This window comes from Danio rerio, chromosome 16 (genome assembly GCF_052040795.2).
Source record: "Danio rerio strain M-AB ecotype USA chromosome 16, GRCz13ab, whole genome shotgun sequence".
NCBI lineage: Eukaryota > Metazoa > Chordata > Actinopteri > Cypriniformes > Danionidae > Danio > Danio rerio.
This window is the reverse complement of record NC_141036.1, coordinates 56,604,100-56,629,571: the sequence shown is the minus strand read 5'-3', so window position 1 is coordinate 56,629,571 and position 25,472 is coordinate 56,604,100. Positions and strand designations below refer to the sequence as shown.

The 25,472-nt window shown below is 36.4% G+C and overlaps 1 protein-coding gene and 1 long non-coding RNA gene across 4 annotated transcripts in view; one reads left to right on the top strand and one right to left on the bottom strand.

Moving 5' to 3' along the window:
• The window catches only part of iglon5 (IgLON family member 5), a 390,249-nt gene that overhangs the window by 111,944 nt on the left and 252,833 nt on the right, over positions 1 to 25,472 (bottom strand).
• LOC147840451 (uncharacterized) lies at positions 5,689 to 11,442 on the top strand. Its single transcript, XR_015512272.1, has 3 exons — positions 5,689 to 6,683; positions 7,616 to 9,063; positions 9,828 to 11,442. It is a non-coding gene; the product is annotated as an uncharacterized LOC147840451 (long non-coding RNA).

Here is a 25,472-nt window from a genome sequence, read left to right as displayed (position 1 = left end):
TCCTCGTTGAAATCCTCCACAAGCTCCAGGCGAAAGACGAGGCCTTCAGGAACTGCTTATTATTAACTCATTCAGCTCGCGGGTCATTTTGACGGATTTTCCCGAGTCTGTTTTAAAAAAGAGCGGCAAGGACGTTTCGCGAGAAAAGGGAAAGCGAAACCGACAAGATAAAGGAACCACTGTTGTTAAGCATTTGGGTAGCAAGATTTAGCAACTTTTTAGACTGCTCTAGCAACAACTTTAGATGTTTTAATATATAGCCTATTGACCTTATTCTTCATGTAACGGGTGTTAATAAGAGTATTAATTTAATAATGTGACGGGTGTTAATAAGAGTATTAATTTAATGCCTTTCACTAATAGTCCCTCCTTTTCATTTTCGTGCATTTGTTTTGCATCAATTTGTTTAGACATATGTTAGAATTTAGTTTTTACTTTATTTGTGTTGTTTAATGAAAATAGTTTTATATTTGTTTTGCGCGCAACGTCACTTCCGGTTATACTGCTTGATGTTGCAAACTAACTATTTCTTTATTTTTTTCATTATATTAACTCCTATTTATGTGTAGTCCAAGTCCTTTTTTCCCATAGAGAACTGAATCGAAAGTACTATTTCGTCACATTTTGTCACAACACAAATAACTTAAGAAACTACCTGCAAATTGGTCACAACACAAACAACTGAAGCATTTATTAAACAGCTGCATACTATTAAAACAATGTTTCACATTTAATCATCAGTTTATTTAGGCTAAGAATTTACAAAAGACAACGGAATCGTTTAATCAGGATATTTTAATAAAAAACCTTACCTTTAAAAGTCCACCAACAACTTCACTGACTAACAGTCACGTCAGGGGCGGACTGGCCATCTGGCAATTCTGGCAAATGCCATAAGGGCCGTACCATTTTTAAAATGTGGGCAGGTCAGGTTTTTTTCTTTTTGTATTGTATTGTATTGTTTTTAAATGCAGGAAGCTTTTATCTCTTACAAGATGTGATATTATTATTATGATCATGATGATGATGATGATGATGATAATAATAATAATAATAATAATAATAATAATAATTTATTTTATAATAATATAATATTAACGTTAAGCTCTCTCGTTCACCGTAAAAATTACTCGGTGTTTTTAAAAGTTGTTTAGTAAACCCACAAACATGTGATTGTTCAGAAAACCTTTCATTCTTTCAACAATATCTTTTAAAAAAACGAATTCAATTAAATTACTGTTGGGTGGCACGGTGGTTCAGTGGTTAGCACTGTCACCTCACAGCAAGAAGGTCGCTAGTTCAAGTCCCGGCTGGGTCCATTGGCATTTCAGTGTGGAGTTTGCATGTTCTCCCCGTGTTGGCAGGGGTTTCCTCCAGGTGCTCCGGTTTCCACCACAGTCCAAACACATGCACTATAGGTGAATAAACAAAATTGGCTGTAGTGTGTGAGTGGGTGTGTAAATGTCAGGATGTATGTGTGTTCCCCAGTACTGGGTTGTGGCTGGAAGAGCATCTGCTAAAAATATGCCAGAATAGTTGGTGGTTCATTCCGCCGTGGCAACCCCAGATAAATAAGGGACTAAAGGAAATTGAATGAATGACTTGAATAACTTTTATTTTCTCAAAAAAATTATGCACTTTTCAAAATAAAGGTCTAAAAGGATGTTGTTTCCCCAAAGATCCTTTAAAAGAGAATAAAAAAATAAAATAAAATAAAGAATGCATGTTTATATGACATTTTGCAAACAAATCTAAATAAATCCATATTTCGCAGCAGGTTTGTTTGCTGAGAGGGCCAGTCAGTTGGTGTAATGTAATTGTAAAATGCCATGCAGTGACAGTTTTGGATCACGGTTATGTAATGATGTCATCATCACACGACCGCATCACAACATCATTTAACAACTTGTAGCAACAAATCAACCCCCCTTTAAGCAGCTTCCCCTGAAAATGAGCTGGCAACGCTGGACAGAATTGAGTTTTTGATGTATGATCTTTTTCTCCAGCCAACGTGCTGAAGAACGCATGAGCAAATTGAATCTGTGAGCAAATGCGCATTCACGCTCGTGCTGGCATTTCGATCTCATTTGCCTTTTTGTTTAATTTTTGTATGCATAAGCGCTGTGGTGAATCACAACGGAACGAGCTTATTAATGGCTCCTGAATATAATGCGTTTAATATAATTGAATCTTTCGCTGTTCTTTTTTTTCCCCTCCACAACACTCGGAGAAGAAAGTTAGCGACTCAAAGCCTATGCGATACAGAGGGAGGTGGCATGACTGTGCATTTTATTTATCTTCATTTCATTTAAATCATTCTCATGTTATGCTGGATGTCTGATAAATGACAGACATTAAATACACAGACACTCCTTTTTGTAAGTAAATCACATTAATATAATTTTATATAATATAATTGTTTTGTTTTAGAAAAATTATAACTTAATAGTTTTAAAAATATATTTAAAGGATTAAACCCAATGACATCTTTGCAAGTTTGAGTAATATGATTATCTTAACATATGCAAAAACAAAATGATATAGCATAAAACGTGGTGTAAAAATACATGGAAACCACACTGAATGATTGCATTTAAATTATATTTACACTGTGTTAATTGACAAAATGGTAAAATATTGTAATTAATATAGTTAATCTAGAATTCACTATGCTCTTTTGTATGATTGATGCTATATATACTGTGTATAGGTGGTCATACATTCATTTTTTAATCTAGATTAATCTCACTGTAATCTTAAAATCAATCTAGATTAAAATAGCTCGTTTGAATTCCGCTGAAGGCATTCAGAATATGTGCTACTCAAATAATGACTAAAAGTAAGTCATTAAAAACGGGTTTCTCAAGCCAGGTGGCGCATTAGACCAGGGGCTCATCTCCTGTTTCCAAAATGCATCACAAACTGCTTTGGAAACTGTTCTACTGTGATAACTTGTGATGAAAATAAGTGAAGTTTATGTATAAACAAATTTCGAAAGGATCACATGCTTATGATTGCTAGCAGCTGACCCACATTATCTAATTCACTACGATCCAATCAGATGACTCCTAACCTACTATAAATACCCTGGGGTTTATTCCATTGCTATCTTCGTTTTGAAGAGTCCCCCCGTCCTCCCCTACTCCTCCTTCTTAGACGGGTGACACGGTGGCCCAGTGCCTAGCACTGTCGCCTCACAGCAAGAATGTCTCTGGTTCCTGGCTTTACCAAAACTAGCAGACATTTCTGTGTGGAGTTTGCACTTCTCCCCGTGCTCATGTGGGTTTCCCCCGGGTTCCCCGGTTTCCTCCCACCGCCTAAAAACATGCAATTAAGTCAATTGAACAATCCAAATTGTCAACATAGACACGCTCCTAGTTAGTAATTAATTTCAAGAGCATTCACTTGCTTCAGCAGGGGAGTTCTCGAGATCTACCTGAGCTCAAACTCCCCTCCCGCCTTGCAACGGGAGGAAGCCATGGGCTCGAGGATCTCATGAGCTCAGGGTTCTCTCCCGGGACAGCATGCCAAACAAGCTTTTATAATTAATCATGAGCTAAGTGTGAACTCTTGAAATGATGTTCAATAAGATGTACTTGTGTTTACTAACTGTTTATTCAGTTAAACATGAATGGTGAACTGTAGGCCTACATAAGCTCCAAACAGTGATTTTTGGGTAACACTTTACAATAAGGTTCATTAGTTAATGCATTTACTAACAAAAACTAATCATGAACAACACATGTACAGCATTTATTAATCATAATTGAACATTTACTAATGCATTATTGACATCCAAGTCCATGCTTGTTAACATTAGTTAATGCACCGTGAGTTAACATGAACTAACAATGAACAACTGTATTTTCATTAACGTTTATTTTCATGAATAAATACTGCAGTAAATGTATTGTTCATTATTTGTTCATGTTAGTAAATGCATTAATTAGCATTAACTAATGAACCTTATTGTAAAGTGTGACTGATTTTTGATAACCTTAATCCGACTAAAGTCATCGCTGAACTAAACAGAAATGGAATTAAGACATGTGAAGTCTGCAGATATTAGTGGCATTATTAAAGTAAACACCGTGATTAAACTATCACCATCATGTAGGACTTTTCACCATATTTTCCGACTAGATCCACAATAAGTGTTTTTCTTTGCATTTGGTGTGCGTTATTAAATTCCATAACACTCTCAGCAGTCCTTACTCCTTATTTGCATCTAATACCCCTGTTTGTCACGGGGGCATGAATGAAATGTTCATTAGTGAAAGTGAAACTGTCGAACTGCAGCTAAAGTCACCCAAAATTTCAGGAACCTCTTTCATGAAAGCACTTCACGTAAACACCTTAATTATATTATTGTCTATTAATGCAAATAACTAGATTACAGATGTCCATATTAGGGTATTCAGTAGTGTCTTCAAAGTAAGTGAAAGATCCAGAAGGGCGTCCTGCTGATTTGATTCAGACGGGCATTTTTTTGTCAGACGGCTCACCAATTTGACTTTCATTCACAGTCATTCATTGTAAAAAGCACCCGGTCCATCTTATTTGTATATGTTTTACTCTAACGCATGAACTCTACAGCTGCCTGATAGTTAGATGAGGAGCCTACATGAATCAGATTCACTCTAGTGAACTGCATCCGTGTTAGCACGTCACATTGGATGTGGTAATTTCACAGTAGGAATACAAACAAAGTTCGAAGACTCATTCTCGCCACCTACAGTGCAATTCGGCCAGGTATACATCCGCGCTAAAATATCAAGATGAAAGTCATCATAGCTAGCATAGAACAGACCCTGCTCCCAACCCAAATTTAACGCCAATATTTTTTTATCGCCCGACAAGAGTCCCGTGTAAACGTAGCACGTTAACGTCGATAAGGGCCCAGCACCAATATATAATATAATATAATCTCTTTTTCTCTCTCTTTCAATCTCTCTCTCTCTCTCTCTCTCTCTCTATATATATATATATATATATATATATATATATATATATATATAGCAATTCGAAATGGCTGTATATCGGCACTGGAGGGAGGCGTGTGTTGGCTGAGTGCCTTTGTGTCCCACCAGTGATAATATACAGCCATATCGCACTACTACAAGTGTGATATTGCATTTATACAACAGTTCGACAGCATAATCGTGTGTATAAAAAAGAAAATCAAAAACGGGGAGTCCTAAAAACCCTTTTGTATGTTGAACTACCTTCTTCCGCCTTTCATTCACATCTGCAGCTGACATCAGAACAGCAGAAGCCGTTGCTAAAAAACACAAGGTCACTTAAGAGCTAGTATTTGGATGATTCTCTAGCGTAATGTCTAAAGCAGAGACGCCCAAACTAGGGCCAGCGGACCAAAGTTGGCCCAAGGTAACCTTTGATTTGGCCCACCAACCAATCAGAGAAGAGATGCACAAATCATGAGGAAGGTTGGGGGATCCCTTAAACAGAGATCAGCATTTCTAATTACCCTTTTGTATGTGTGCTTTCCATTGAGCCACAGTGTCGCACACCAATCAGATAATCACAGCAAGCTAACCATGCTTTTTTTAACTCCTCCCACAAAGCATCATATATGACGTGACTGACTCTCTGTGCTGTCAAATTTGCAATAGGTCCAAAATACCCCACATTCCTTTCATGAATAAAACCAACACAATTCTCATTTTTAATTGATGCCATTAAAGCAGTTAAGCACACAATCTTTTTGTCAGATTTTGATTTACTTCATTTTTTTTTAAGAATCCCTGTGGGGAAAGATGAATGGCAAAATAATTCAGCACTGCTGAAAAAATGGACAGCCACTAATGCACTCTGTTATAATTACATATTATCAGTCATTCACAATGTGACCAGGAACTTGCATTAAAAGTTCGAGTTGATTTAAAGGGATAGTTCACCCCAAAATTCTCAACCTTCAGGTGGTTATAAACCTTTATGTGTTTCTTTTTTTCTGTTGAACACCAAAGAAGATATTTTGAAGAATGCTCAAAATGGGTAACCATTGACTTCTATTGTAGGACAAAAACTAATGCTTCTATGGAAGTCAGTGGTTACTGGTTTCCTGCTTTCTTCAAAATGTGCGTATTTTAAATTTAAGAAAGAAACCAAGAAAATGTTGAATCAAGGGTAAGCAATTTTTTACAATATGACCAGGAACTTAAGATTTAAAGTCAATTTAAAAGAAGAATTAATAAATTTTTTTCTTGCTCAAGTGGATACAAACCTTTTTGAATTTCGGTCTTCTGTTGAAAACAAAATAAGATATTTTGAAGAATGCTGACAATTTGTAACCATTGACTTCTATAGTAAAAAAACAAAACAAATAATATGGAAAACAATGGTTACAGATTTCCTGCTTTTTAAAAAATATATTCTTTTGTGTTTAACCGAAGAAAAAAACGTATAAATGTACAGAGTGAGTAAATAATGACAAAACTTTTGATTGATTTTTAATTGAACGGAGCCTTTAAAGCATTTAAGCACCTTATTGTTAGATTTGGATTTACTCAATTATTTATTTTTAAATTCTTTGGGAAAGATGAATAGCAAAATACACTTCCTGGGCATTTTATTAGGTACACCTTTCCAACTGCTTGTTAACGCAAATTTCTAATCAGCCAATCACATGGCAGCAACTCAGCGCATTTAGGCATGTAGACATGGTCAAGACGATCTGCTGCAGTTCAAATCGAGCATCAGAATGGGGAAGAAAGAACGTGGCATGGTTGTTGGTGTCAGTCGAGCTGGTCTGAGTATTTCAGAAACTGCTGATCTACTGGGATTTTCACGCACAACCACCTCTAGGGTTTAAAGAGAATGGTCCGGCAAAGAGGAAATATCCAATGAGTGGCAGTTCTGTGGGCGCAAATGCCTTGATGACAGAGGTCAGAGGAGAATGGCCAGACTAGTTCCAGCTGATAGAAAGGCAACGGTAACTCAAATAACCACTTATTATAACCGAGGTCTGCAGAAGAGCATCTCTGAACACACAACACGTCCAACCTTGTGGCAGATGGGCTACAGCAGCAGAAGACCACACTGAGTGCCACTCCTGTCAGCTAAGAACAGGAAACTGAGGCTACAATTCACACACGCTCACCAAAATTGCACAACAGAAAATTGGGAAAAGATTGGGAACTCAAATGGCCTCCACAGTCACCAGATCTCAATCCAATAGAGATTTGCATAATAGATGTGCAAATCTAAGCAACTGCGGGATGCTATCATGTCAATATGGACAAAAATCTCTGAAGAATATTTCCAATACCTTGTTGAATCTTTGCCACAAAGGATAAAGGCAGCTCTGAAGGTAAAAGGGAGTCAAATTCGATATAGCAAGGTGTACCTAATAAACTGGCCAGTGAATGTGATTCAGCGCTGCTGAAAAATTGGACATTCACTAATACAGTGGTTCTCAAAGTGGGGGCCGGGACCCCCTGGGGGGTCGCGGGACAATGAGAGGGGGTCATTTGGTGATTTCCAAAACTCTAATCAATTTGTAATAAACTTTTATAATGAACATTGTTAATCCATAATTTACAGAAGATAAAAATAGTTCCATAAAAAATACAATATCCTAACAAAAAACCGTCAGCCTTTCATTTTTTTGTTTGTTTGTTGTTATTTTACATTGGATTGCAACCCCTTAGGGTTTTTACATTATATTAATGACAAAACACTTGCACCAGATTGATTTTACGGCACGAGCTAAACTTTCTGACACCTTTACAGCACCTGCGCCTTTAAAATAAATACAGGATGATCTTTAAGTGGCAGTCTCCAAAATTAATCCAAGAAAGGACTTGTGATGTAACTTAAATATTGTGACCCAACAGTCTCATTAGGTAAGGTTAATATTAAATAATAATAAAAAATCTAAAATGATATGGTGGGTAGACTGTTGCACTTATTTGTGTTGTCAATATGCTTGTGTTTATATAGGCCTATTGGTTTGTGTGAGTGTTGTGTGCATTGTTTGTATGATAACTACTTCCGAAAATAGTGGGGGTCACGAGTCATTGGCATTATTATTTTGGGGCCCCGTTAGGGCTGTGCAATTAATCGATTTCGATTTGGATTTTGGCTTTTAATGATTATGAAAAACCATTAATCGAGATAAACGATTATTCCCTGACGTACCGCCCCCTTTCCAGTTGTACACGTGTGAAAACTCTTTGCCTCTGCAAAGCTCAGTTCCACGTGAAAATGACTAAAAGCATGTGCTGTAATGTAACTTTAGAACACGGGATGCGCATCATTCATATTTTTAAAAGCGCAAAAGAGCACGTGCTGTTGTGTGTGTGCGCGCCGTGCTTAGCCTCGGACAGGTAACGCGTGTGTTTGCGCGCGCCCCGCGCTTAGCCTCGTCACGGCAATTCGTAACTTTTTCATTTAGTTGCTAATTCGTATGAATTCGTACGATCTAATTCGTACAATTTAGTACGATTTGCTTATCCCCCAATGACAGTTGGGGTTAGGGGTGGGGTCAGGTGCCACGCCTCCTTTTTAAAATCGTACCATTTCGTACGACTGAACTCGTACGAATTCGTACGAATTAGTCACGAAACTGGCAAAACGTAAAATACTTACGTTTTCTCGTGAGATCAGGCTGGCAGAGCACACACACATCTAACGCGATCTTAATGTGAGCGCTTTAATGGTCAAATACATGCACTTTTGTGTCAGAGCGCGGTGTTTAGGGATTATTCATATTAACCCTCATTTGTGTAATTAACAAACAAGCTGAGAATTAAAAGACACGTGAAAGAGAAACCATATCAGAGCCGCACTATTCTTAAAGAGACAGCGTGCGGTATTCCTGCTGCTGCCGACTGTTTTCATCATTAATCAATAGTAAAATAAAAAATACAGTGAAGATGCTTAAAGCGCAGTTTAAACATGACAGATTTAATTACTCATTTCTAATATCTGATTTATTTTATCTTTGCTATGATGACAGCACTTTTTATTTTACTAGATGTTTTTTTAAGACACTAGTATTCAGCTTAAAGTGACATTCAAAGGCTTTATTAGGGTATATATGTGACTGTGTGTAGGCGCTGGGATGCTGAAGAATGCTGCGAGTCAGGTAGGTGTGGTCACTTAAACTTCTTTTATTGTCCTGGGACAAACACAGCACCAAAGATTTTGTTGGTTTGCAGCTCTGGTGATATCAGTGTCAGCAGAGAGGCTTCTCAGAACTGCTGGTACATTACATTTCGTCTAAACTTATACATTGTGATGTATAGTGGTTATAAATGTAAATAAAACATACATGAAAATTAAATAAAACTGCCTCTATTCATCTCTCATCCAAATCACTATTTCAATACAGTAACCTTTAGTGAAAATAAACAGTAAGCTTATGTGACCAATAATCAACACTTTTTTTAAGAAAAGGAACGACAGAACAGAAGAAATACTCATAAACAGCAAAACGCATAATTCTAGCACGTGGAATATGTAGCATATGTGCTACGGCTAACACAGAACATCACAAAATAGTAATTAAACATACCTGGGACAAACACAGCACCAAAGATTTAGTTGGTTTGCAGCTCTGGTGATATCAGTGTCTTAAAGTGGAATAAACAGAGTTTAAACGTTTCACAAATGCCTGATAATTAATAACTCATTAACCCGCGATCACCAAAGCAGCTTACCAGCAGAGAGGCTTCTCAGAACTGCTGGTGAATTACGTAGCAACGCCCCCTACTGTGATGGACGCTATTGCAGGTAAAAACCAATGGTAAGTGTTCCCAATTGAACCATGAATTTAACCCTTATTTTAACTCCGTTACATATAGACAAGTCATTGTATATCAGTAGTTTCTTCTGCAGTCAATCAAACATATATATATATATATATATATATATATATTGCTTAAAGGGGCTAATAATATCGAGCTATTAAAATAGGTTTCAAAATATTTAAACCTGCTTTTATTCTAGCTGAAATAAAACAAATAAGACTTTCTCCAGAAGAAAAAAATTTTATAGGAAATACTGTAAAAAATTCCTCTGTTAAACATCATTTGGGAAATATTTATATATAAAAATAAATTCACAAGAGGATGAATAATTTTGACTTCAACTGATAATCGTTTTGAATAATCGTGATTACAATTATGACCAAATTATTATGACCAGCTCTGAAATGGGGGTCAAATCCGGTACTAGCAAGGTGTACCTAATAAATTGGCCGGTGAATGTGATTCACTACTGCTGAAAAATTGGACATCCACTAAAGTCATTGTATAACAGTAGTTTCTTCTGCAGACAATCAAACATATATTTTGCTTAAAGGGGCTAATAAGATCGAGAAAAAAATATTATAGGAAATACTGTAAAAAAATCCCTCTGTTAAACATCATTTGGGAAATATTTATATATAAAAATAAATTCACAGGAGGATGAATAATTTTGACTTCAACTGATAATCGTTTTGAATAATCGTGATTACAATTATGACCAAAATAATCGTGATTATGATTTTTCCCATAATCGAGCAGCCCTAGGTCCCGTGCTTAAAAGTTTGACAACCCCTGCACTAATGCACTGTTATAATGACATACTATCAGTCATTCACAATGTGACCAGGAACATGCATTATTTACCCAACCTCAAATAGTTATAAATCATTATAAATGTTTTTCTTCTGCTGAATACAAAAGAAGATATTTTGAAGAAAGTTGAAAACTGGTTTGACTTCCAAAGGTGTAAAAAAAAACAAATACTATGGAAGCCAGCGGTTTCCAGCTTTCTCCAAAATGTCTTCTGTAGTGTTCAACAGAAGAAAGAAACTCTCAAAAAGTTTTGTAACAACTGAAGGGTCTGTAAATAATGACAGAACGTTCAATCATCTCTTTACAGACACATATATATGCTCCAGTTTCTGCATCTGTACATCACAGACTTCACATCAGTCCGTGAACGAAGCAAACAGGCAGAACATACAGTGTACACGTCCCTCTGGGTCTACCGTAACCATCGTCTCGTTGACATTGATAAATGCAACTTTCTTTCAGGATTATCTGCCTGACATTGATGCTGAGTGTGGTACGCTCATTCTGAATGCCTGCTGCACTGCCATGCTACCGAGGGAGGGGGGGATGGAAGAGTCTGCTCTGGGCATCTGGCACTGAGAAAAGCTCCTGGAGGAGGAGAAATGGGAAAATGCATGAGACCGGAGGGTGCAGGAAAAGAAGGAGGAGGTTATGTGGGCTGCTACCCAGGAGTCTGCTCTGTCAGTATAATTCTGCTCCGGCACTAAGAACAAAACCTGCATTACCTCAGGGAAAAGAAATCAACCAACACCTGCTTAGGAAAGAGAGAGAGAGAGCAAGAGAGAGAGAGAGAGAGCTTCAGGGTTTAAGGGAGGGGTGAGGAGCATGCAGCAGCGGCAGTCTGTCAGGACACGGCGAGAAAAAGAGACGCAGGAGAATTAAAAAGCCAAAGAGTGAGGGAGAGAGAGTGAGTGAGCAGCAAACATACTGCTAACATGCTGCTCTTACAATACAGAGCATGCCATACTGCATCCCATACGCTCTCCACTTGACCTCCGATTTTTTAAATATTTTCAGATGATTATTTACTGCATACTACACTCTAAAAAATGCTGGATTTCACATTAAGTCCTTTATGCTGTCCCAACACAAATTGGTTAAGATAACCTAATCATTCATTCATTCATTCATTCATTCATTCATTCATCCATCCATCCATCCATCCATCCATCCATCCATCCATCCATCCATCCATCCTTCCTTCCTTCCTTCCTTCCTTCCTTCCTTCCTTCCATGCATTCATTCATTCATTCATTCATTCATCCATCCATCCATCCATCCATCCATCCATCCTTCCTTCCTTCCTTCCTTCCTTTCTTTCAATCATTCATTCATTTATTCATCCATCCATCCATCCATCCATCCATCCATCCATCCATCCATCCATCCTTCCTTCCTTCCTTCCTTCCTTCCTTCCATGCATTCATTCATTCATTCATTCATTCATTCATTCATCCATCCATCCATCCATCCATCCATCCATCCATCCATCCATCCATCCATCCTTCCTTCTTTCCTTCCTTCCTTTCTTCCTTCCTTCCTTCCTTCCTTCCTTCCTTCCTTCCTTCCTTTCTTTCTTTCAATCATTCATTCATTCATTCATTCATTCATCCATCCATCCATCCATCCATCCATCCATCCATCCATCCATCCATCCATCCATCCATCCATCCATCCTTCCTTCCTTCCTTCCTTCCTTCCATGCATTCATTCATTCATTCATTCATTCATTCATTCATTCATTCATTCATTCATCCATCCATCCATCCTTCCTTCTTTCCTTCCTTCCTTCCTTCCTTCCTTCCTTCCTTCCTTCCTTCCTTTCTTTCAATCATTCATTCATTCATTCATTCAATCATTTATCTATTCATTCATCCATTAATTTTCTTTCCGGCTTAGTCCCTTTATTAATTCGGGGTCAACCAATTCATTTTTTACACATTTAAGTGGATTGAACATTAAAAAAAAATTAGGTTGTCCTAAAAAACCTAAGAATTGTGTTAAATTCATTTTCAATAGGTAGTTTGAACAAGCAGCAAAAGTCTTTTTTTTTCAGTGTATCATGCTACTGTAATGATTAAAGTAGTAAATTCATTCATTAATTATTCTGTGGCTTAAGCCCTGTTTACTCTAATACGTTTTCGTTTTAAAACGCATACGTTTTGCTATGGTTACACCTTCAATCCACAACACCCTGGAGTTTTCGAGCCATGAAAACGGAATGTTTTGAAAACGCTGAAGAGGCCTTTTTCGGTTTTAAATCGCAGCTGCTCCATGTTTGTGTGTATGGGGGAAAACGGAGACATCTGAAAATGGAGGCGGGGCTGCAGACATTCGCTGATTTAGACTTTTTCCTCAATATTAATCGTACTTAAGTTCAGACTTCGTAAGTTTGATATAGAAAACAAACTCCCGAGGACACATCAGAAGGAATCTGCGAATGTTTTTTGCTATTTCTGTGGAAAATTTTGGTAAAAATCAGTGGATTTCAGCGGAATGATTTTGGGAGTATCATAACTAAAACTTAATATGTGAAATAAAAAATAATACCTTTTTAACTTTTATTAAATGTTTAAAATGTGAATCCAATTGGATTCACTTTATTTGGTAAACAAAGCAAGCCTCTCATATAATACATCTACTAAAAGACAGAAAATATTACTTTACAAACTGCATTGTACATAAATCAATAGTCAATAATATTGCTGTAATCAATTAAAAAACTGAATAAATTTAGATTTACACACATTTACTCAATTAAATAAACAGAATTAATGATGGGCTAAAAATCTGAGGAATTCTGCGGAAAATCTGCGGAATTCTGCGAAAAATCACGCAGATTCCGTGTGGGCCTGCTTATAAGCTCATTCACATCACCTTGGCTATGTTGTTTTACTATCTTAACAATAAAATAAGAAAATAATAGGAGGAGCTGCCTATTTTCATTTTGATATTAACAACTTAACAGACACCAAAGATGTTGAGGCATCATGTAGCTACACATTTATATGAGCGTCATCTTCACTGTATGCATATTTATAACAAAACAGATCCTATAACACAACTGCCTCCTTTAATTTATATTGAAAATTACGAACCACACCCCTTTTTTGCTGTTTTAATAATCAGTAATGGCCACTATAAAAGTATAATGTACAGTAAGTTGATAAGCTACGATAAAGGCAATCAATTAGTCAAATAAGCTGAATCAGTACATGGTTACATAAATTAATATACTAACGTATCTTCGCGCTCAACCAAAACACATTACCTGAGAACAAGTAATAGATTGAACAGACCAAAGAATATTTAAATATAGGCAAGATGAATTATATAAATATCACATTTAACAACTATAGTGAGATAAGATCTAGCGAGGAACTGTCCGACGTGAACTGCTCTCGCCTGGGAAGGTGTGCTCAAAGCACCCGCTGACTGCCTGGGGCATACGCTGCAGCGCATGACAGTGTGTGTGGTCATGTGATGTCCGTTTTCAGCAGTGTAGTGTGGACGCAGCTCTGTTTATAAACTTTAGGGGAAAGGCCAGTGCGGACGTTGATCGTTTTTGTTCCAAAACATCATTTTAAAACTAAAACGTATTAGTGTAAATGGGAGCCTAGTCCTTTTTTAGTCCTGTCATTTGCCTTTGGCCTAATTATCAGGAGTCGCCACAGCAGAATGAACCGCCAACTATTCCGGCGTATGTTTTAACTCATTTTAAATAACTAGTGTTAACAAGCAAAACAAGTACAAATGTTGAGTTCCACACAATCTATTTGTGTTGAGACAACATTCAGAAATTGAGAAAAAATGTATTAGTTTTTACAATTTGCTTTGCAACCCCCCCGAAGAAAAAAAACAAGAGTTGTGTTGATTTAGCTCATTTTAAATAAGTAATAAATAAATAGTATAAATAAATAAATAGTTTGAACAAACACTAAAGGTCATCTTTTTTGAGTGTACAGTGAATACTGAGCATATTTTTATTATGCAGTCAGCAAAAAATGTCATTTTCATGTTTAATATTTTCCCAAAATGCAGTGCTCTTCTCTTGACCATTGATTTCCAAACCAACTATAAACACAACACCAGACAAGCATTTTTTTATCAAACTATCGCATTACTATTTTGACAAAATATAGGATGCATAATGTGCACTTTTCAGCATACATTAAGTATTAAAATGTCATTAGTTAAGCGCAATATGATATTGACCTTGACCTTCTTTTGCAAATATGTCCAATAAACCAAATAAGACAAGATTTTCAACAACAGGACAGCATAATGTTACACTGCTCATTATTTCAGCAGTATCCAGTATATATACAGTGCATACTAAGCACATTACCACATGCATAAATGAGCAAAATAAGGCACCAAAAAATTAGCTTAAGCCAACAATGCAATGGTCTGGATTTAATCCTCCATTTCAATTATGACAAATGAACCATAACCACATGCATGAGCTGCATGCTATAAACTTTTACAATTTCTGCATAGGATGCATATCGATCATGCTAAGTAAATTGCATAAAATGTTTATGTAAAAATGGGCCATTTGTCAAAATGTTAAAGAAAAAGAGACAAACATGCACTACTGTATCATGCAATGCACTGATGATGATGAAAGATGATGAGGTTTTTAAAAAAACAAAGTGTGTTTTAAAAATTACAATTAGGTGCACACTAGGTGCGTCCCAAATCGCAATCTTATGCACTATTCTACGCCATTTTGTAGTATAAATATTGTAAGTAGTGCATTCACACTGAAAACTCGAAAAAGAAAAAGTGCACTTTAAATACACAGATGATGCACTCATTCAACCGTTAAATGAAGTGTGTAATGTTGGACACTTCATGCACTTGTAAACAAGCAGTATTCTCCTATGAGAGTGATTATAGTGCCTCCTGATGGTGAATGCTGTTATACTCATGGCAGGTATTGTTTGGTAGTTTGGTCATTTATTTCACTAATTTGGCAGCCCTGTAACGTCATCTGGGAAACGGGTTGAATTTCCGCTTAGCAACACCATGCAGAGGCTTTCCAAGAGGCATGTGTTGAACTGAAGAGCGGGGCAGAACATGTCGCCAACTGGGGGGCAGTGAGATATCTGCTGGTAAAACCGAAAAGTGTGGGGTTACATTTGGTTTTGTAGTTCGGGCCTAAATAAATGTTTGTTGCCGTTTTTAATCGTTTAAGTTCATTTGATAGACTATATATAAATCAATTCATATTATTAACCTATTTATTGGGTAAAATTGCTACTTTTTACTGTCATTCATTGTGTTTTGGTCATTATCAATGCACTGCCACTTTAATTGAGTGTGAGCAGCGTGGAAAAAATAGACCCAGCGCCGAAACTATCGAGGCACTTCTGCTTCAGCGATGCTCACGCCTTGCACTGACGCGCTGCTGCGGTATGAAAGCTCTAAACTGTTAACATGGACACCGAAAAAACACAAACTGATCACGCGCTGCTGACACTTGCAGTTTGAAACAGGCTTTAGTCTCTATTTCAGATGTCGCCACAGCAGAATGAACCACCAACTATTTTACGCTATAGATTCCTTTCCATCCATAACCCAGTACTGGGAAACATCTAACACACTTATTCACACACACATACACTATATGGACAATTTAGTTGTGGGGGACAACCCAACACTGGAAGAACATACAAACTCCTCACAGAAATGCCAACTGGCTCAAACCAGTCACATTCTTGTTATAAGGCTACAGTGCTAACCACTGAGCCACCGTGCCACCCTGTATGTGATTAATTGCGATTCATTTTTGGTTAGCATTATTAAAAACGTCACGGTTTAAACCTTTTCAACATTTGAAGTTGTTTGCGGAAAGATCAAGCTCCCATGACGCATAAATAAACGCATAAATAAATGATGAATCCCAAATGAGGGAAACTGTTAATGTACAGATCTACAGTGTCGGCTAACATATATGCTAAACATCTTACAGTGTTTCATTTTTAATTCCGCAAGAGTCATTATCGTTCGCTGCTCGTCACGTCGCACGATAAGACTCTTAAAGCTCATACGTCTTTGAAGGCCAAACGCTCAACACTGATCTTCAACATAATTCTCCTCATGAAGCTTCAAACACAAGCGCTGCCACTCCAGAAGCCCGTCTGAGCTGCGAGTGTTTCCCTGGCTGTCTTCCATACGATGTGCTCGTCTTGTTGTTGTTGTTTGTTTCTGCCTTCTGCCGGTTTTGTTTTTTTTGCACGGATGAGACGAAACACTTGGCGTTGCGACGGCGGCTCGGTTACACAAGCGTGCGCTTCCCTCGATGACTGCATTAGCTGAAGCAGACTTTCTCAGATGAGCCCCACACACACACACACACATAGCCAAGTGGCCCTCAGAAGACAGCCGTCGAGAGGCAAACACCAAGGCATATTTTTGTTTTTTTTTGCTGTTGAGGCGAAGGCGCATTAAAGGGCAGCGATCGATGCAGAGCCATTTAATCTGCTCTCAGATCCTGGCTTAGTGCGGCTGGGCAATTGGGAGATCACAATTCCTGCTGCCCTCATCTTTTCGGACGAGAGACATATCAATGTTTCACAGCCTGCACGCGGATTTTGCACGGGTATCTGAGCAGTCGTGCCCGCGGGCGATGATCTCATTGCCTATGGGCAGCGGCAGTCTATGCATGGACAGAGATGGGCTGAATGAAAGATGACACATTTACACTCCAGTCAGATTTTGCTTATAAAAATAGCAGAGGAAACTCAATGCTGGAAATATGAAAAGCTTAGAATCTTTAAACTATTGTTGATCCCTCATTAACGACATCTCTTCTCTGATTGGTTAACTATGCTGTGCCCTCATTAATAACATCTCTTTTCTGATTGGTTAACTATGCTGTTCCCTTATCAACACATCTTCTGTGATTGGTAAACTATGTTGTTCTCTCATTAATAACGGCATCTCTTCTCTGATTGGTGGATTATGCTGTTTCCTCATTATTGACATCTCTTCTCTGATTGGCTAACTATGGTGTTCCCTCATTAATAACATCTCTTCTCTGATTGGTAAACTATGCTGTTCCTTCATTAACATCTCTTCTCTGATTGGTTAACTATGGTGTTCCCTCATTAACAAGATCTCTTCTCTGATTGGTTAACTATGCTATTCCCTCATTAACATCTCTTCTGTGATTGGTCAACTATGCTGTTCCCTCATTCATGACATCTCTTCTCTGATTGGTTAACTATGCTGTTCCCTCAATAACGGCATCTCTACTGTGATTGGTTAACTATGATAATCCCTCATTATTGACATCTCTTCTCTGATTGGTTAACTATGTTGTTCTCTCATTAACAATACCTCTTCTCTGATTGGCTAAATATGCTGTTCCTTCATTCTTGACATCTCTTCTCTGATTGGTTAACTATGGTGTTCCATCCTTAACAAGATCTCTTCTCTGATTGGTTAACTATGCTGTTCCCTCATTGACGAGATCTCTTCCCTGATTGGTTAACTATGCTGTTTCCTCATTAACGACATCTCCACTCTGATTGGGTAACTATGCTATTCCCTCATTAACATCTCTACTGTGATTGGTTAACTATGGTGTTCCCTCATTAACATCTCCACTCTGATTGGGTAACTATGCTGTTCCCTCATTAACATCTCTTCTCTGATTGGTTAACTATGCTGTGCTGTCATTAAAGACATCTCTTCTATGATTGGTTAATTATGGTGTTCCCTCATTAACAAGATCTCTTCCCTGATCTGTTAACTATGCTGTTCCCTCAATAACGACATCTCTTCTGTGATTGGTTAACTATGCTGTTCCCTCATTAATGACATCTCTTCTCTGATTGGTTAACTATGCTGTTCCATCATTAACGACATCTCTTCTCTGATTGGTTAACTATGCTGTTCCTTCATTAACATTTTCTCTCTGATCAGAACTGTAGAGTTAAAGTTTCAACATCAAAAGTCGACAGAGCAGAGATCAACATCCAATCCATCCATAATCCAATTCACAATTGTAAATAAACAGAAAACAGACATCACAAAATATGGAAACTGTTAATTAACAGATATTTTTTTTACAATGCACCATTGATTTACCTAATTTATTCAATGAAAGTTTTTCAGACAAGTCTATTAAAAGTGAACAAAAAACACGAGCTGACAGTATTAGATTCATAAGCACACAGTCTTTGAACCTGACATTTGCATAAAGAGCTCAAACTGTTTTGATGACAAATGTCTCTCTAGTAAAAGCCAGTAAAAATGTTGTCATTTGCTCACTTTCATCTCGCTCTTGTGATCAATTCCCAGTGTTTCATGCACCATTTTCCCATTCAAATTTGCGAAAAGCCGACCTTTTTTGGCTGTCAAACCTAATATTGAGTCAATGAAGGTGTTTAAAATCATATCTGTAATTACTATTCATTTATTTCACTAAAAAAGGAAGGTCAAGCTGAGTGCTGTGCCTCACTACGGATAAAGCGTTCAATGTGTTTTGCAAATCCAGAAAATGTGCATACTGATCACATACAAACTATATAGAAAAATATTAGTTCATTCATTTTCCTTCGGCTTAGTCCCTTATTTATCAAAGGTCGCCACAGTGGAATGAACCGCTAACTATTCCAGCATATGTTTTTACACAGCGGATGCCCTTCCACTCGCAACTCAGTATTAGGAAACACCCATACATGCTCACATTCACACACATACTCTACAGCCAGTTTAGTTAATTCAATTCCCCTATAGCACATGTGTTTGGACTTGTAGGGGAAACTTAGAGGAAACCCACACTAACATGGGGAGAACATGCAAACACCACACAGAGATTTCAACTGACCCAGTCGGGACTCGAACTAGCAACCTTCTTGCTAGGAAGCGACAATTCTAACCACTAAGCCATCATGCTGCCTATAATACAATACAATACAGTACAATACAATACAGTACAATACAATACAATACAATACAATACAATACAATACAATACAATACAATAAGCTATTTTAAACATAAAACAAACAGAAACAGTTTTGTTATAACGTATCTAAACCTCGTCTACCAGCAGAAAAATAGGGTTTTAATGTAATTGAACTTTAAACAAAGAAGTGAAAAATGCAAGTAAATAATACAAGTGTTTTTTATCTCAAAGCAGAAGATGCAAAATAGAATTTCTCTTATCAGTTATTGTGTAATATCAGTAGATTAACGACTGTTTGTAAAAATAGTGAAGTTTATAGCCATTTTTTTCTGAATCACTTCTGCATTGACTTTGTAATCATGATCAGATTACATAATTAAAATATGTTATAAATGTATCATAAACATTCTTACATTTATTAAATGCTTAAATGTTTAATTACTGTTTATATATATACAGTCATATATACATACACATACATGATCAAATATTTTATAAAAAATATATTTTGATCTAATAAAAATGCCTAAAGCCCCACTGAGATTTTATTTTAATATTTGATCATATATATATACTTGACTTCTAGTTAATAATTTGGTCAGAAGTGGCTTATATGAAGGGCAAAAGCCTCTAGATAATTACGCTTATTTGACCACAATAAAATATGATCATGGCTAGATTATTAATGATTTCATTAGGACAGTAAGGTCTGACTTTGCTCAGACAAAAGTCTTGTCTCTGAACAGAAATAATGTCCAGTATAGAATATAAAGTCCTGCTGCAGTGGAAACAGAATGAATATTGTGTCTGATTCCATCATGAGCTTGGAGGACTGCGTCTATACATCTCTGCAATGACTCAAATCACTGATTAATAAAGTCATCTGGAATGGCAGAGAATTCAGAGTTCAAAGAGTTCATTAAAATACTTTGGATTCATCTTCAATGCCTCCTCCTTCATCTTAAACCCAGACATGCTCAATAATGTTCATGTGTGGTGACTGGGCTGGCCAATCCTGGAGCACCTTGACCTTCTTTGCCTTCAGGAACTTTGATGTAGAGGCTGAAGTATGAGAAGGAGCGCTATCCTGCTGGAGAATTTGCCCTCTCCTGTGGTTTGTAAAGTAATAGGCAGCATAAATGTCTTGTTACCATGATTTTTCCATCACCAAACTTGACTGATTTCTCTGAGAATCTTGGGTCTATGCAGGTTCCAATAGGTCATCTGCAGTATTTGTGATGATTGGGATGCAGATCAGCAGATGATACATCAGTAAAATCGACCTTCTGCCACTTGATTTACCAAATGATCAATTAGAAGTCAAGTTATAAGTTTTGCTCTTACAACTGGGATAGACAACAAGACTTTTGTCAGGTAGTGTGCGTATATACATAATTAATTAATCATACAAATATGACTGAATAGTTAATTAATATTATGTGTAATCTAAATCTATAGAGAACATTAGAACAATCCACTTCATGTAATGTATAACTAATAATGAAAGAACTCATTCCATCAGAGAAAAAAACTTGTACAACAACACAAATTAAAAGTAGCTATTCACTAAAATCATGCATGTTCAATCAATGATAATCATGTGAAAATGCATGAAAGTTAACCTATTTGTCAGTTGAAATGTTGCCGCTATAGTAAAAATAGCCTCAGCCTGCAGTTTATTTTTTGCTCGTGTACACTCCAGCATTTGTAATCTTATTTTATCAGTCTTTACACGACGCATCAAACCTGCTGAAACTTGGCTTTTGTCATGGCAGCCGGTGCATGTCTTGTTTTCCGCCTGCTGTGCTGCAAATCAACACTCAGCATTTCAGACATTGTTTCCCCTGATTATGATTCCTGTAAATACATTTATGCAGCGTCTGCGTACTAAAACTCAGCTTTTAAGATATAAATACAGAGCTTGGGGTTTCACCTTCCATTGTTGGCAACAGCAACTATAATTTCGATTTAAAGTTGCATGTGGGAAATTGCACTCAAATGATGACAACAAAAGCAGATTTCTGACATCTTTTACAGTCACTAACTGGCCGCAGTTCACCAGTAACTTACTGTTAATCTAATTGGAGCAAAAACACTGTGTTTACATTTACTACACCGCTTATTCGTTATTATTATTATTATTTTTTTATATATATTTCCCAAATGATGTTTGACAGAGCAAAGAAATTTTCACGGTATGTCTGATAATTTTTTTTCTTCTGGAGAAAGTCTTATTTGTTTTATTTTGGCTTTTTAATTTTTAAAATCATTTTAAGGTCAATATTATTAGCCCCATTAAGCTATATTTTGTTTCAATAGTCTACAGAACAAACCATCATTATACAATGACCTGCCTAATTACCCTAACCTGCCTAGTTAACCAATAATTCTGGGGGGCTAATAGTTCTGACTTCAACTGTATATTCTGCAATATTCAGAGATTCTGGAAGCTGTCCTTTGTCAAATGCTAGCTATACATATATTAGAGCTGCAAAATTAATTGAAAAAATATTGCAATCTCAATTCGACCCCCTAGATGATCTTAATCCAGCATTTCAACGATTCTGTCAATCATATTTTCAAGTTCAGGAGAGAAGCAGAGAAGGCTGCAGGAGTCTTTTCATTGTTTCACACACGTTGCTCAGTGACATGGACACCTTCAAATGATGTTGAAAGTGTCACATACTGTATTTATAAGGTATAATTCACCTAAAAATGTTAATTTTGTCTTCATTTAATGCTTTATTCGCAGCCAGGAAATCACACGTGACGTGAGCTGCTGGCTGCGGGCGGGCGGGCGCACGTCCTATAGACTTTAGTGAACTGAGCCAGGGTATGCTCTGAACAATAGGTAATAAAGTTGTAAATAATATTTAGTTTCTGGCACAGAGTGATCGTTTGAGAGCCGCGCGCAAAGTATATACAGCTCTTAGCAGTGAAAATGAAACCGAAAGCGTGTACATCATTTAAATAATCGTATATTTTAGAGTTATAATTGCGACAAGCATTTGATATGTTTTTTTCTTTCATAGCGAACACACAGTTGTGCATGAAAATAAATGTTTACAGTTTCAGTATAACTAAAATGTTGATTTTACCAGTGAATTAAATGGTCTAATAATGTTCTCAATGACAGATTGCAAGCATAGGCCTGTATCTCATATATAATCAGAATTAATATAAGTAGAATATAATTATTTATAGAAATAGACCTACACATAATATTATTATTGTTTGATAACCATATGTTTGAGAAAAAACAATAATCTCATATTAAGCTTTATTTTACATCTACAGAATCGTGAGAGAATCATGATCTTTATTTTCAGCAAAAACAATCGCGATTCTCATTTTAGCCAGAATTGTGCAGATCTAATATATTTAATATATGTATATGTGTGTGTGTGTGTATATATATATATATATATATATATATATATATATATATATATATATATATATATATATATATATATATATATATATATATGTATGCATGTGTATATATATATATATATATATACATACATATACATATATTTACATATACATATATTTATTTATTTATGATTCTCTGGAACATAATTAAATGAAACTGTAAGCAATTCTCTCTTTGTGTCGTGTCATTTGGAAACAGTGTTTGGATGGCATTTTAGCTTTCTCTTCTGTACATTACAGCGCCTCTGGCCACGGCCCTTTGCTGTGTCGTGAATGCGCGTAACCTGGTATAAAGGGTTTATACCATCATTAACCCGGATGTACATTTACATTACATTTACATTTAGTCATTTAGCTTTTATCTAAAGCGGCTTACAAATGAGGACAAGGAAGCAATTTACACAACTATAAGAGCAACAATGAATAAGTGCTATAGGCAAGTTTCAGGTCTGTAAAGTCTAAGAAGGAAAGTATTAGTAATTTGTTTTTTATTTATTTATTTTTTTATAGTCCCTTATAGTCCCTATGTATTTTTTTGTAGTCCTTAATTTTTTTTGCGATAGGCTAAGCTAACTCTGTAAAAGACAATGTCTCCCTTAATGCTTTAGCTAAAGCATTAAACTTTGAGCGTCTTACATTCAGAGATGTTGTTTATGTTCACACAGCTACATTACTCATCGACTAAAGTTTAGAATAAGATATCGTGGTGCACCACCCCATTAAGGTATAAGTGGTTACAAACTATTTATATGGGCTGAATTTAAACAAACAAATCAACTTAGCAATGTTCAGCTTAATTAGTTTGTTTAAATTCAGCTCATATAACTTGTTTGCAACCACTTATACTTTAAAAAAAACATAGTAAATCCAATGGATCATTTTTTTCAGTGTATAGTGAAGAGTCTGTTTTACTCTCGTCTCTTTTTAATTCTGCATCTTCACCGGGGTAAATGACGTGTACATTTCGAAAGCCCCTCAAGCGTGCGGCATGCGGCTCGAGTGGGTTTAAAAATAAATGAAGAACAGACGATGTTGTGATTTATTGGCGTGTTGGCTGGAGGCAGAGCTGTAATGTGAGCGCTCTGTCATACATCGGTTGGTCCTTCGTAGCAAATATCAGCACAGATTTACAGGAGGTCGGATTAACTTGCCATCTGACAGCTCCAATTAAACCCTGATATTACCAGCCCGAGGGCCGCCTGTGAGCGTTTCATCAATTCTTCAGTCCGACATTTCTCTCTCAGACCCGCAGTCGTGTCTGTGTCGCCCTCGTGTCGCGTATATGATACTGTAAGTGTCTGATGTTAACAGCTCAGACCATATCAAACTAGTGCAATTTAGCTCTTAAAGGGGACCTATTATGTAAAACTCACTTTTATTTGTTTTATTTAAGCATAGTTGTTCAGCAACAGTTTGAATATAAGCAGCTAATGATAGTTTAAATGTATTCATTCTATTTTTTATAATCACACTTGATTAAAACAGCCTGCAGAAACACTTTGATTGATGTTCCCCCCTTGTACGTGTCATCAGAGGTGGAAAGCCCCGCCCACTAGTGACCATCTCACCCCCAACAGCATAGGATGCTAGTCTTGTTTTTAAATCTGCCACTATACTGACACACAGGCATTTGTAGCTCCGCCCTCTTTTTTATAATCTCATTTGAATTTAAAGCGACCAAAATGCCACAATTCACCAAAATGCCACAATTAGGAACAAAGCCTGAGGATCAGTTTCAGAGAGTTATAAAATAGAGTGATATTTTAAGCTGAAACTTCATATACACCAGAGGTGTCCAAACTCGGTCCTGGAGGCCGGTGTCCTGCAGATTTTAACTCCAACTTGCCTCAACACATTTGCATAGATGTTACTAGAAAGCCTAGTAAGTGCTTGATTAGCTAGACCAGGTGTGTCTGATTGGGGTTGGAACAGGGACATCAGAGATTTATTTTACATCTTGGAAAAAGAAGCATAATACTGCAGGTCACCAATAACCTAATAAAATAAGTCATACAAGCTGGTTTAGATCAATGAATAATAAGTTAAAATGACCGAAATGAAAATGTCAAAAAAATCATCAAAACGTTAAGGTTTTAAAACGTCACTTTTGTATTTTGCTGCTTGACTTTTTTATTACATTTTTGAAGTGGGTAAATTGATGCAGGTTGAAATTTGACTTTAGCTTTTAATGCTATTTTAACTTCTTGTATTCTGGTTTGCACCATTGAAGTTTGAAATATGCTTCTTTTGTATAATATTACCAATGATATTTGTTTACTTGAATTTTTGATCATCAGCTTTTATTTATTTAACTTAAATGTATTTATTTATTTATTTATTTATTTATTTATTTCTATATTCATTTATATCTTCAATTATTTATACTTATATTTTTATTTATATTTATTTATTTAATTATTTAACGACAAAAACAACAACAACAACAACAGCACCTTTTATTTATTTAACTTAAGCATATTTATTTATTTAATTTAAATGTATGTCCTTATTTAATGTTTATTATT